The sequence below is a fragment of the Sardina pilchardus genome, chromosome 1 (genome assembly GCF_963854185.1).
Source record: "Sardina pilchardus chromosome 1, fSarPil1.1, whole genome shotgun sequence".
Taxonomy (NCBI): Eukaryota; Metazoa; Chordata; class Actinopteri; order Clupeiformes; family Clupeidae; genus Sardina; species Sardina pilchardus.
The window spans coordinates 4219403-4230185 of record NC_084994.1 but is presented as its reverse complement, the minus strand read 5'-3'; the positions used below and the strand labels follow the sequence as shown (position 1 = coordinate 4230185).

At 39.5% G+C, this 10783-nt stretch overlaps 1 long non-coding RNA gene across 1 annotated transcript; it reads right to left on the bottom strand.

Moving 5' to 3' along the window:
• Positions 1-1405: 1405 nt before the first annotated feature.
• On the bottom strand, positions 1406-6915 carry LOC134081807 (uncharacterized). Its single transcript, XR_009939535.1, has 3 exons — positions 6724-6915; positions 6030-6134; positions 1406-1544 (listed from the first exon to the last, which is right to left on the bottom strand). It is a non-coding gene; the product is annotated as an uncharacterized LOC134081807 (long non-coding RNA).
• Positions 6916-10783: the final 3868 nt, after the last annotated feature.

The window sequence follows — 10783 nt, the reverse complement described above, 5'->3', positions numbered from 1 at the left end:
TCAAAAAAATCTGAAAAAAAAAAATACCATTTGTACCTATGTTACCCAGGAGACACTCTGTAAAATGTTTTTGTGCTAAGATCAATACTTTCCAAGTTAGACAGTTTTACGGGGGGAGGGGGGTGTCAATTTTGCTCTGCCTCTTTTGTTTGTCAAAGTTCATAAGCTCATTGCTCAAGAACTAGAATTTGTAGGAGGCTCAAATTTTGGAGGCTGGTGCATAAATTGGAATAGCATGCAGTAAAATCACCACGAGTGGTCTGGATCATCCTGGATGGTCATAGCAGTCCCTCAAAGTTGATCAACATTTTATTGGAGTTCTTGGCTGGGCTCTGTTTAGACTTACAGAAGACATATTTTTACTCAACATAGGCTGTTGATTTTTTCCCCCTTTTTGAGATCAGTAGAAACACTCTCAGAAAAAGAAGAAAGAAATTCCATCAGGGACTGAACAGCAGACCTCACAAGTTTGAAAAATAATGTTGGATCTCATATTCAGAGCACCCTAACACTTGGTGGGTATATACAACGATTTTTTAAATATTTTTTTCTTTAATCTGCATTACCTCTTCTTTTTAAAAACACCAATTTGACTTGTCTTATGCAAATGTTTCTTTTTCATTTCCCACCCTGAGCATGGACAAAATGCAAAATGCAATCTGTGACAATGAGATCCGAAAGTGTCCTGATTTGACACGGAATCAACCATGTGTTAAATTCTCATGAGGCAGACAGCCCCACATCATCACATACCCTTCACTTAACCTAAAGATTGGTATGGTGCTTTTTTTTTTTTTTTTCCAATTAGCCTACTACCTGGTTTGATTTGCATTGAGCTCAATGAGCATGAAACCAGCTAATAGACTAACTGAAAAAACACCATGCCAATCTCTAGGGATGGTGAAGGGTATGTAAGGATGTGGGGTTATTTTAATTGCAAAGGCCAAGGGAACTTTTTTAGGGTGCATAGTATCCTGGATCCATGAAATAATAAAAACCTGCCTGCCTCTATGGGAATTTAACACATAGGGGTTCAAATACTTATGACGCCTGTATTTTAAGGAAAACATTTATCTATTTACGATACATTATTCATTCACATAGAAAATTGGTGTCCTTAAATGTTGGATATTTCCTCATTTTTGTATTTACAGTAAGACATTAAGATCAATTTCCAAAAGATGATTTTATATTCCTCTTTATACTCAACTTTAGCATGTGTTCAAATACTTATGGAGGGCACTGTATATGAAATAAATAAATAAATAAATAAATAAATAACAAAGGTATAACATGTGTTCCCCCCAGCAATAACAAATAACAAATACAGTACACCTCCGCAATACATTTGTTACATTTGCCCCCCCCCCCCCCCCCCCCCCCCTCTTAGCTCACGTTAGCATCAGGGTTTCTGTTTTGCTGTAGTAACCTCTGCCGTCGTCCGCCACCCTGGTCTCTCGCGTTTCGTAGCCATGACTTAATTTCTTCTTCAACATTAGATGCCTGTGGCATCTCACCAACAAATCCAACTCTCCTCACAGCATCTGAATGGGTGTTAAAAAATAGCAACGCTTTACTTGAGGTTTTCGACAGAGTGACATGAACCTGTCACTAACATGACACATCATCATGAACATGTAATAACACTTTATGACATTACATTGGCATTACATGGTTTCTACATTCTTATACTACTTTTATAGTAAGCACCACTGGGGTCGTTATCTGCACGTTGGAGGAACATAATTCCACTGTCAACTGGACAACTACAGAATTTCTTGATGGTTTCAAGTTGTATTCATTTATTTATTTTTAAATCATGTACTCCTGTCCTGCAGAATGTCAGAGCAGTATTCCAAACCATTTTCATAAAATTATGAAATATATCTAAAGGCAAATTTGGCTGTCTATGTTAAAAGAGAATGCCGGTGTAGCTATAGACTACTCTGGAAAATGAACAAAGACTGCATATGCATAATAATTTGGAATTCAGTTTGCCGGGGAGCAGAATTTCAAGCAGACGTTCAGGCAGGCCGGAGAAGACCGCCTCCTAGTTGTAGCTAAATAGCCAAATCGCTGTTTTAAACCACAGAAAGGCTCAAAGTTAGCCTGATTACCATCGACTTTCAAAGGCTCTGCGAGACTTTAGTCTGACCAAGGGCCTGTGCTAACACGGTTTCTCCAAGCGCTGGTTGACCCGCCTCCTTTAAGTGCCTCGATTTGCTACTGGTCGATGTCAGAAAGCGGTTTGCCGAGTTTGAACCAACAACAACACTCTTTCCTCTGCCTTGAACACGCCTCAACCCAGAGCCGTTGGAGCTGCTCAAAGTTGATTGGTTCTCGACCAAAGGGGGCAGTTCCGCAGATTTCGGGAACTCAGAAATCCTTCCCGATTAGCAGTTGACCAGACCAGCGACAGCAAAAGCCGAAGGTGTTACGTCACTGGGAGGGCGTGCCAGGCTAGCTCAAAGTAGTCCCACTCTTCGTTGACAGTATAATGACATTTCCAACATTTAAAAAGAGGGCTGAGGCAAAACAACGTATAATCACGTTTTAACACACCTGGGGCCTCATGTACAAAGCTTGCGTACGCACAAAAATGCTGCGTACGCTAAGTCTCACGCTCACGTCCGGATGTACAAAGACTGACTTGAACGTGAGAATGTGCGGTCCTCCACGCAAGCTTCATGCCTGGCGTACGCACATTTCCAGTGTGTATCGTCAGTTGGCGACACATAGAGGCAATGCAGCGCAACAACATTAGTTGATCACGAATCAAGGCCTTTATTTGCACAGCATATTAAAAATAGCACTTCGAAATAGGCATATGTTTCTAGATAATTGGCCATGCAACATGCGTTAATAGTACCAAACTATGCAACAGCCTATATCTGCAATTAAAACTGTAGTCTTATCAGAGGATATCAAGAATTAGGTAGCCTAATGTGAAACGTATAGAGATAATGCCTATATTTAGTTCCATACATGATTATTCACTTGCTTATCAACCATTTCAGATTTCGAAGAGCTTTCCTTCCTCGAAATCTGTGATGAATGTGGTCGCTTCACGCATATGTCCATGTCTAAAACATTTTCCGGGTGTTTTAACATATTTCCGACAGTTTTCAGTAAAACAAAAAACAAATGGGACAAGATGATCCGCGTGAATAGCTTAGTGCGAATTGAAGCAATTTCCCTGACTGACTGCATAGGCTACTTTGACTTTCCTCGAGTAAGCATTCACATTATTGTTGTAACACTTGTGCAAAATATAGGAATATGATCCAGAAATCGTCGTGGCAAAGCGTGGATAAACTTACTATGGGTGCGCGATGCGTGTTCTTACTCGGACACGTGTGATTTAATTACCTTTTAATTATTGCAGTTATTTTGTAATGCTTGAAATGCCCAACAAACCGCGTTATGTGAACCTTGTCACTTGCAGACTGACCAATGAATCTGCCACGGTCTCTGACCCTTGTAGCCACTGCCACGCTCTGCCTCTACTGTTTTTTTTTGTTATTAATTACAGATGATAAAGACGTAGGCTACTGTCTTTACCATGTTGTCTGATAAGAGCACTTCTACCTCGCAATCGCTGGTAATAAACGTTTAATACTTTTTCGATTTGATTATATAAATTATTACATTTTGTAGCAGGTTCAAGAACGGATGGATCCACAAATTATTTTTTTCTCTTATTAATATTGTGGGATAAGGCGTTTTGCCTTCGTGGAGGTCTGAGTTTTCGAGTGGCCTTCTAGTTAGCATATTAAAATGAGTGTGATTGAGGGAGGAGAGGGGGTGGAGTATAATGCTCATGCATGTGCGCTTAATTTCACGTTATTTGGGATGTACAAAGGAAAGCTGCGTGGATTGCTGCGTACGCATGGTTTCATACATCTGAATTTTTTTGTGCGTACGCTTCTTTCCAGATTTTCGCCTACGCAATGTTGTAGTAAAAATTCCACGCAAGTCTTTGTACATGAGGCCCTAGATCTCTCATTTACTCAAGAATTTAGAAAATTAAATAATAATAATAAAAATAATACCACCGAATGACAAGGTGTATAAGGTATACAAGACATACACTATATTGGCAAAAGCATTCGCTCACCTGTCTTGACTCACATATGAACTTCGGTCACATCCCATCCTTAAAGGAATATTCCGCCATTTTTGGAAATATTTTCCACCTCCCCTTGAGCAAAACGATCGATATTTCCCTTTTTCCCGTTCATCCAGCCATTCTGTGAGTCTGGCGATACAACTTTTAGCTTCAGCCTGGCATAGATCATTGAATCGGATTAGACCATTAGCTTCTCGCCTGCTAGCATCATGCTTAAAAGTAACTAAGATTTCCGGTAATTTTCCCATTTAAAACGTGTCTCTTCTCAAGTTAGAGTGCAATAAGACCAACTGAAAATGAAACCTGGCATTTTTCTAGGCTGATTTGACATGGAACTACACTCTCATCTGGAGTAATAATCAAGGGAAGTTGCAAACGTACCATGGGCACAGTGATATCACGCACTACTACTGCTTGTTGCCTATGGGGACTATTTTCAGATATCACTGCGCCCATGGTACGTTTGCAACTTCCCTTGATTATTCCGCCAGATGAGAGTGTAGTTCCATGTAGTTCCAAGCTATGCTAGGCTGAAGCTAAAAGTTGTATCGCCAGACTCACAGAATGGCTGGATGAACGGGAAAAAGGTAAATATTAATTGTTTTGCTCGAGGGGAGGTGAAAAATTAGCTTATTTCCAAAAATGGTGGAATATCCCTTTAATCCATAGGGTTTATGATGACATCAGTCCACCCTTTGCAGTTATAACAGCTTCAACTGTTCTGTGAAGTCTTCCCATAAGGTTAGGAGTGTGTTTCTGGGATTTGTTGACCATTCTTTCAGAAGTGCATTTGTGAGGTCACACATTGATGTTGGATGAGGTGACTGGCTCTCAGTAGTCATCCTAATTCATCCCAAAGGTGTTCTATTGGGTTGAGGTCAGAACTTTATGCAGGCCAGTCAAGTTCATCCACACCAAACTCTGTCATCCATGTATTTATGGACCTTGCACTGGTGCACGGGCATGTTGGAACAAGAAGTGGCCATCCCCAAATTTCCCACAAAGTTAGGAGCATGGAATCGTCCAAAATCTCTTGGTTAATGCTGAAGCATTCAGAGTTCCTTTCACTGGAACTAAGGGACCAAGCCCAGCTCAGGGACGGCCCCTTCCTGTTCCAACATGACTGTGCATCAGTGCACAAAGCAAGGTCCATAAAGATAGATAGATAGATAAAGACATGAATGACAGAGTTTGGTGGGGATGAACTTGACTGTCCTGCACAGAGTCCTGACCTCAACCCGATAGAACACTTTTGGGATGAATTAATGTGGATACTGAGAGCCAGTCGCCTCGTCCAACATCAGTGTGTGACCTCACAAATGTGCCACTGAAAGAATTGTCAAAAAATCCCAGAAACACACACCTAAACTTTGTGGAAAGTCTAAGAGTTGAAGCTGTTATAGCTGCAAAGAGTGGACTGACATCATAATAAACCCTATGGATTAAGGATGGGATGTGACTGAAGTTCATATGTGAGTCAAGACAGGTGAGCGTCGGGGTCCGGTTCGCCCTGTCGGTCCTTATTTTCCCGATAATGACCAGCGTTCTATACATTATCCCTTACGTATATACAGCAGTGAAAATAAGTATTGTACATGTCACATTTTTTTCAACACAGTTATGTCTGACTGGACTACTGACATGAAATGTATTAACTTAAAAAAATCTACACAAGTAAAGAAATCAGAACTTTAAACCCCCAAGTAACGATTACCGGTGTAACGGTAAACAATGATTAAAAATGTTGACGATAACAATTACCGCTTTCATTTCAAATATCATAATTATCACGGTTGATTACCACGGTGTGGAAACCGTGTGTTTAATCTTTCCCAGCTTTACCCAAGGCTGCTTTTGACATAGGCCTGGTAGGCCACAATGAAACAAAACTAGCATTTACCAGGCATTTCCTGAAAAGGCATGTAGACTCTTCCCTGAAGAAAAGCGGCAGTCCTTCCAGGGCTATCCTTCTCCTATGTGCTGTGATATCTGCCACCTGCACATACTGTAGATGGAGATACAGAAAGAATGACAATATTTGACACAATTCCCAATTGTTGTTTAATTTAGCTATAGACTGCATCAGTTACAGGAAATTTCCCACGGGAAATTTGTTGGTTTAGGTTGAGATGGTCACTGTACTATCAGCAGGAAAAAGAACAAGAACACTTGGTACAACATATACTAAATAGCAGATCAACTGCTAAAGTATTACAAAGCCATTGTAATTTTTACTCTTAATTCATACATGATGCAGTTTACAGCCTATGCTTGTGGACAGCCGTGGCCTACTGGTTAGGGCTTCGAGCTTGTGACCGGAGGGTTGCGGTTCCATCCCCGACCAGTCCACGGCTGAAGTGCCCTTGAGCAAGGCACCTAACCCACCTCTCTGTGCTGTGTGTGTTCACTAATTCGGTTAAATTGGGTTAAATGCAGAGAACGAATTTCCCTCACGGGATCAAAAAAGGATATATACTTATATACTTCATGAGACTCAATTACAGCATACAGTTGTGGGTTCTGTTCTGTTTATGCCGATGAAACGGCAGTAAGTCTAGAGGGGAAAAATTGGGCATACACTGACTGCCAAATACCTGACTTGTGTTGAATGATGATGGCTCGGTGATGCAATATGGCATCTTTGCTTCCTCTGGAAAACATGCAGCATGTGTAGGGGAAGATGGATTCATTAAAATACTTAGGGAGTCCTAAGAGAGGATTGGAGGCCATTGCCCATTAGGAATGAGCTAAGATGCATTTGCAACAGGTTAAAACACATATGTGCTCTTCCAAATATGAAAGACACTTGTTATGAAGGTGTTGAATAAGTGTGAGACTGCACTAGTTCTTTTTTGGTGTCAACTTGTGTCAAATTGAGAGAAAACACTTGTTGAGCTATTTAAATTGTGCTGGTTTGATTTGCTTACTGAAAACATTGAAAGTATATGAATTTTGTAACATTTGCAGATAACCTGTTCAAATGTTCCTGTTCTATTGCCTATGCACTTGACCATGACCAGATATTTCCTTTAAGCTTATAAACAATGTGCAAAAAATACATAGATAGACAAATAGATATACACAGACATGCAGAGAAATACATTAATACTTGCCTCATCATTGAGAAACAGAGCAGGCCATATTTGACTAATTTCTCTGATATGGGAATCAACCTCCACAACATCTTGATGGCAAAGAGAAAGGTGGACTGCATCACTCTAGGACTGAGACAAGAGGACAACTTATATTTCTGTAATCGAGTAAAAGTATAAACAACTGAAAATATATCAATGTTGCATTCGGGTATTGCCACAAATGTAGCCCATCATCGGTCGTTCCTCTGTTCAAATAGCAAGTTCGACTGCAGAGCTGAACACTGTCCCAGATAAAAGTATTCCAAATGCTTCAAAAGGTAATCATCAACAAAGTTATCCCTCAAACAACATGTAACCTGCGTGCGGTCCAGTCCTGCACACTCCGTGCTTGATCCCGTCAACCACATAGTGGCAGTTGTCACTGACTAGCACGACCATATATGGCTCTATTGATGTCTAATAACGTTCAACACAGTTACCTTACGTTACCAGATGCTAGCTAGCATACAAAGCTACAGAAACGCCTCCGTTGTTGCATGAGTGAATGTTTTAGGAACAACATGTTCATTAGGGAAACAGTCAGTGACAAAAGATTAAATCTTACCACAACATATCAAGCTAGTATTACCATTAGTTGAGTTGTATAAAGAGTTGAGTTATGGCTAACAACTAGACATAGCTAACTATGGCTAGTTATTAACAGAATTTGGCTAGTCAAATGATTATTTCTTAATCATAATTAATCAACACGACACGGAATGTTCAAGACTGTCATTTAAAACAATGAAAACTGTATAGTTTGATTAAATGTTTTACTTACGTTTAAGTATGTAGTCGTTCGTTTTCGAAAGATAGTTTCAAATGTTGTTTGTCTGTGTGAAGTCTGCCAAATCCCTGGCCGAATCAAGCGCACGTGAAATCCCATTGATAAACAAAATGCGCATGCGCCAATTTCATGTGTCTGCAGCAGATTTTTGCACTGATAAAGTAAATCAAATGTTGAAGTAGTCAACTGAATTCTACAAGTTTGCAACAAGAAATTACAAAAAAAATAATGTAAGTGTTTTTTCCACCTTAGTTCACCACGTCTTTCTGATTATTTGAGATAATTACTTACAAACCTTATTTGTCAAAACAAATGGCAAGGATTTTTAGTGTGAAGGATTTTTACTTAGACCCCTTTAAGAATCATTTTATCAGACTTGAAATTTGGTAGATTAAAGTGCATATTGTGCCTATAATCCTATATTGAAAAATAAGGCATTTTCAAAGATGAATGAATGTTACCACCATAGATTACAAACCATTTTCATCTTAACAACAATCTTCCTTGTCATTCTTAAAAGTCCTTTAGGTTTACATAAACAGTCTTCATGAGGAAAATGGTATGATTTACAAGCATTTATTTTAAATAAATAAAACACATACTATACATTTGAAGGGGGAACATATACCTGGCGGCCAGCACCATTCAATAGACAGGTAGACACAAACCAATCAATACACAAAACAAGACAGACACCAAGCTATATTGCACACACTCTTCTTATCATTCCATTTAGTTTGTAGATACATTGTTTTTGTGCTACAGATAGCTACAGATACTGTAAGTCCCTGAATTCTGGTTCCAGGTATTTTGAACTATTCTTCCATCCAAAATGTCTCCAGTTTATTCACATTTGATGACTACTGAGCATGGATAGTCTACTGTACTTCAAATCAACCTATACATTGAGTATAATATATTGAGTAATCTCATTGGTTAAATTTGACTAATATATTAGTACCATATGGAAACAACCTACCATTGACTTTGTTTAATTATGACCAATATACTATGGTTATTGCCTGTGCTTACACAAAGAAGCCATGAACATTAAAAAAGGTATTTATTTATCTACGTTGTAAAAGCAACCATATATCTTGTACAGTTTACATATCTTCTCATTAACTCATTCCAAACATCACTATACAAATTCAAATGTGTCTGAAAGAAGAACATTGTACGTAGGCCTATCATTATTTCATGGTCATTTTTTGACCTGGTTTAAACTCAACTAAGACTCTTTATGCAGGCGAGTAAAACATAAAACACTACCATTTAAAGCAGCCACAATGTGCTAATATGCTTAAGAAAATACTTGCATAATAGGTGACCAACAGTAAATATACCTTCCCATGAATATTTGACAATGTTCGCAATCGAGAACAAAATGTTTATTGCTTTCAACTAAGCTTACGTTGTGCTTAAGAACAACATAAGAACATTCATGTTTGGTTTCACACCATAGTGAATGGAGAGGAGAATATATTGTCTTTGGTGTGGTGTAATGAATCATGCAGCAATATTTTGGAGAAACATCCATCTTTTATGGATGAAATGACGAGTGAAGAAGAATATCCTTTATAGGACAATAAAGACTCTATATCTCCAAAAACACTCAGCAATCTTACAATGGTTTGTTATAACATCAGAAAATTAGACACACAGCCTTACAACTGGGTGGAATAATGTGTGCCATTAAAAAGGCAAGAGTCTAAAAAAACACCAAAGTTCACTCTGGCAGAAAGCCAGCATATTGTTAATGTTCGGGACAGGCTTGTGCAAAATACTAGCCTAGAAATCTAGACGCCCCTAGCGGCAGCAAATCTAATTGGCTGCCCGGGTCAGTCTAGGAACTCTAGCTTGGGAGCTGGGCATTGGCAGAATCACCAGACTAATCACATCGTGTACAGTCGATGGGCGGGCTTAACATATACCTCTGAAGTTCGCCTACAAAAAAGCTGGCATCTTTAAAATTCGGTATCTGCCGATTTTTCCTATGGGAAAATAACATGGGGATTTTGAATTATCGCACCTGTTAAACTCTCGCGGGGACGATAAAGTCTTAAATGCAGACGTTTTCCTGAACACACTTTTGTCCTCTGCCTTCTTGTGCATAGTGATCTCCGGTACGTGAAGTCAGCACACTTTCATTTTTGCTACCCCAGAGCTAACTTAATGGCAAGTTGCATCGCAAGTTAGCTCTGGGGTAGCAAAAATCAAAGTCTGCCGCCTTCGTGTACCGGAGATCACAGATTCCTATCGAAGGCAGAGGACAAAAGTGTGTTCAGGAAAACACCTGCATTTCCGATTTTGTCATCCCCGCGAGAGTTTAACAGGTGTGATAATTCCAAATCCCCATGTTAATTAACCATAGGAAAAATCGTCAGATACCGTAACTCCTTATATGGGCAAAGATGGTAGCTTTTTTTGTGGGCAAACTTCAGAGGTTCGCCTACAAAAAGGATCCAAAGCTGCCATCTTTGCCCATATAAGGAGATCCGGGAGTTAATTGAAGCTAACTGCCTATGGCAAGTTGCATTGTAAGTTAGCTCTGGGGTAGCAAAGATCAAACTGTGCCGTCTTCACCTACCGAAGATCACAGTATCCACTAGATGTCAGTGGACAAAACTGTGTAGCGAAAAACGTCTGCATTTCCAATGTCATCATCCCCGCGAGAGTTTAACAGGTGCGATAATTGAAAAAACCCATGTTATTTTCCCATAGAAAAAATCT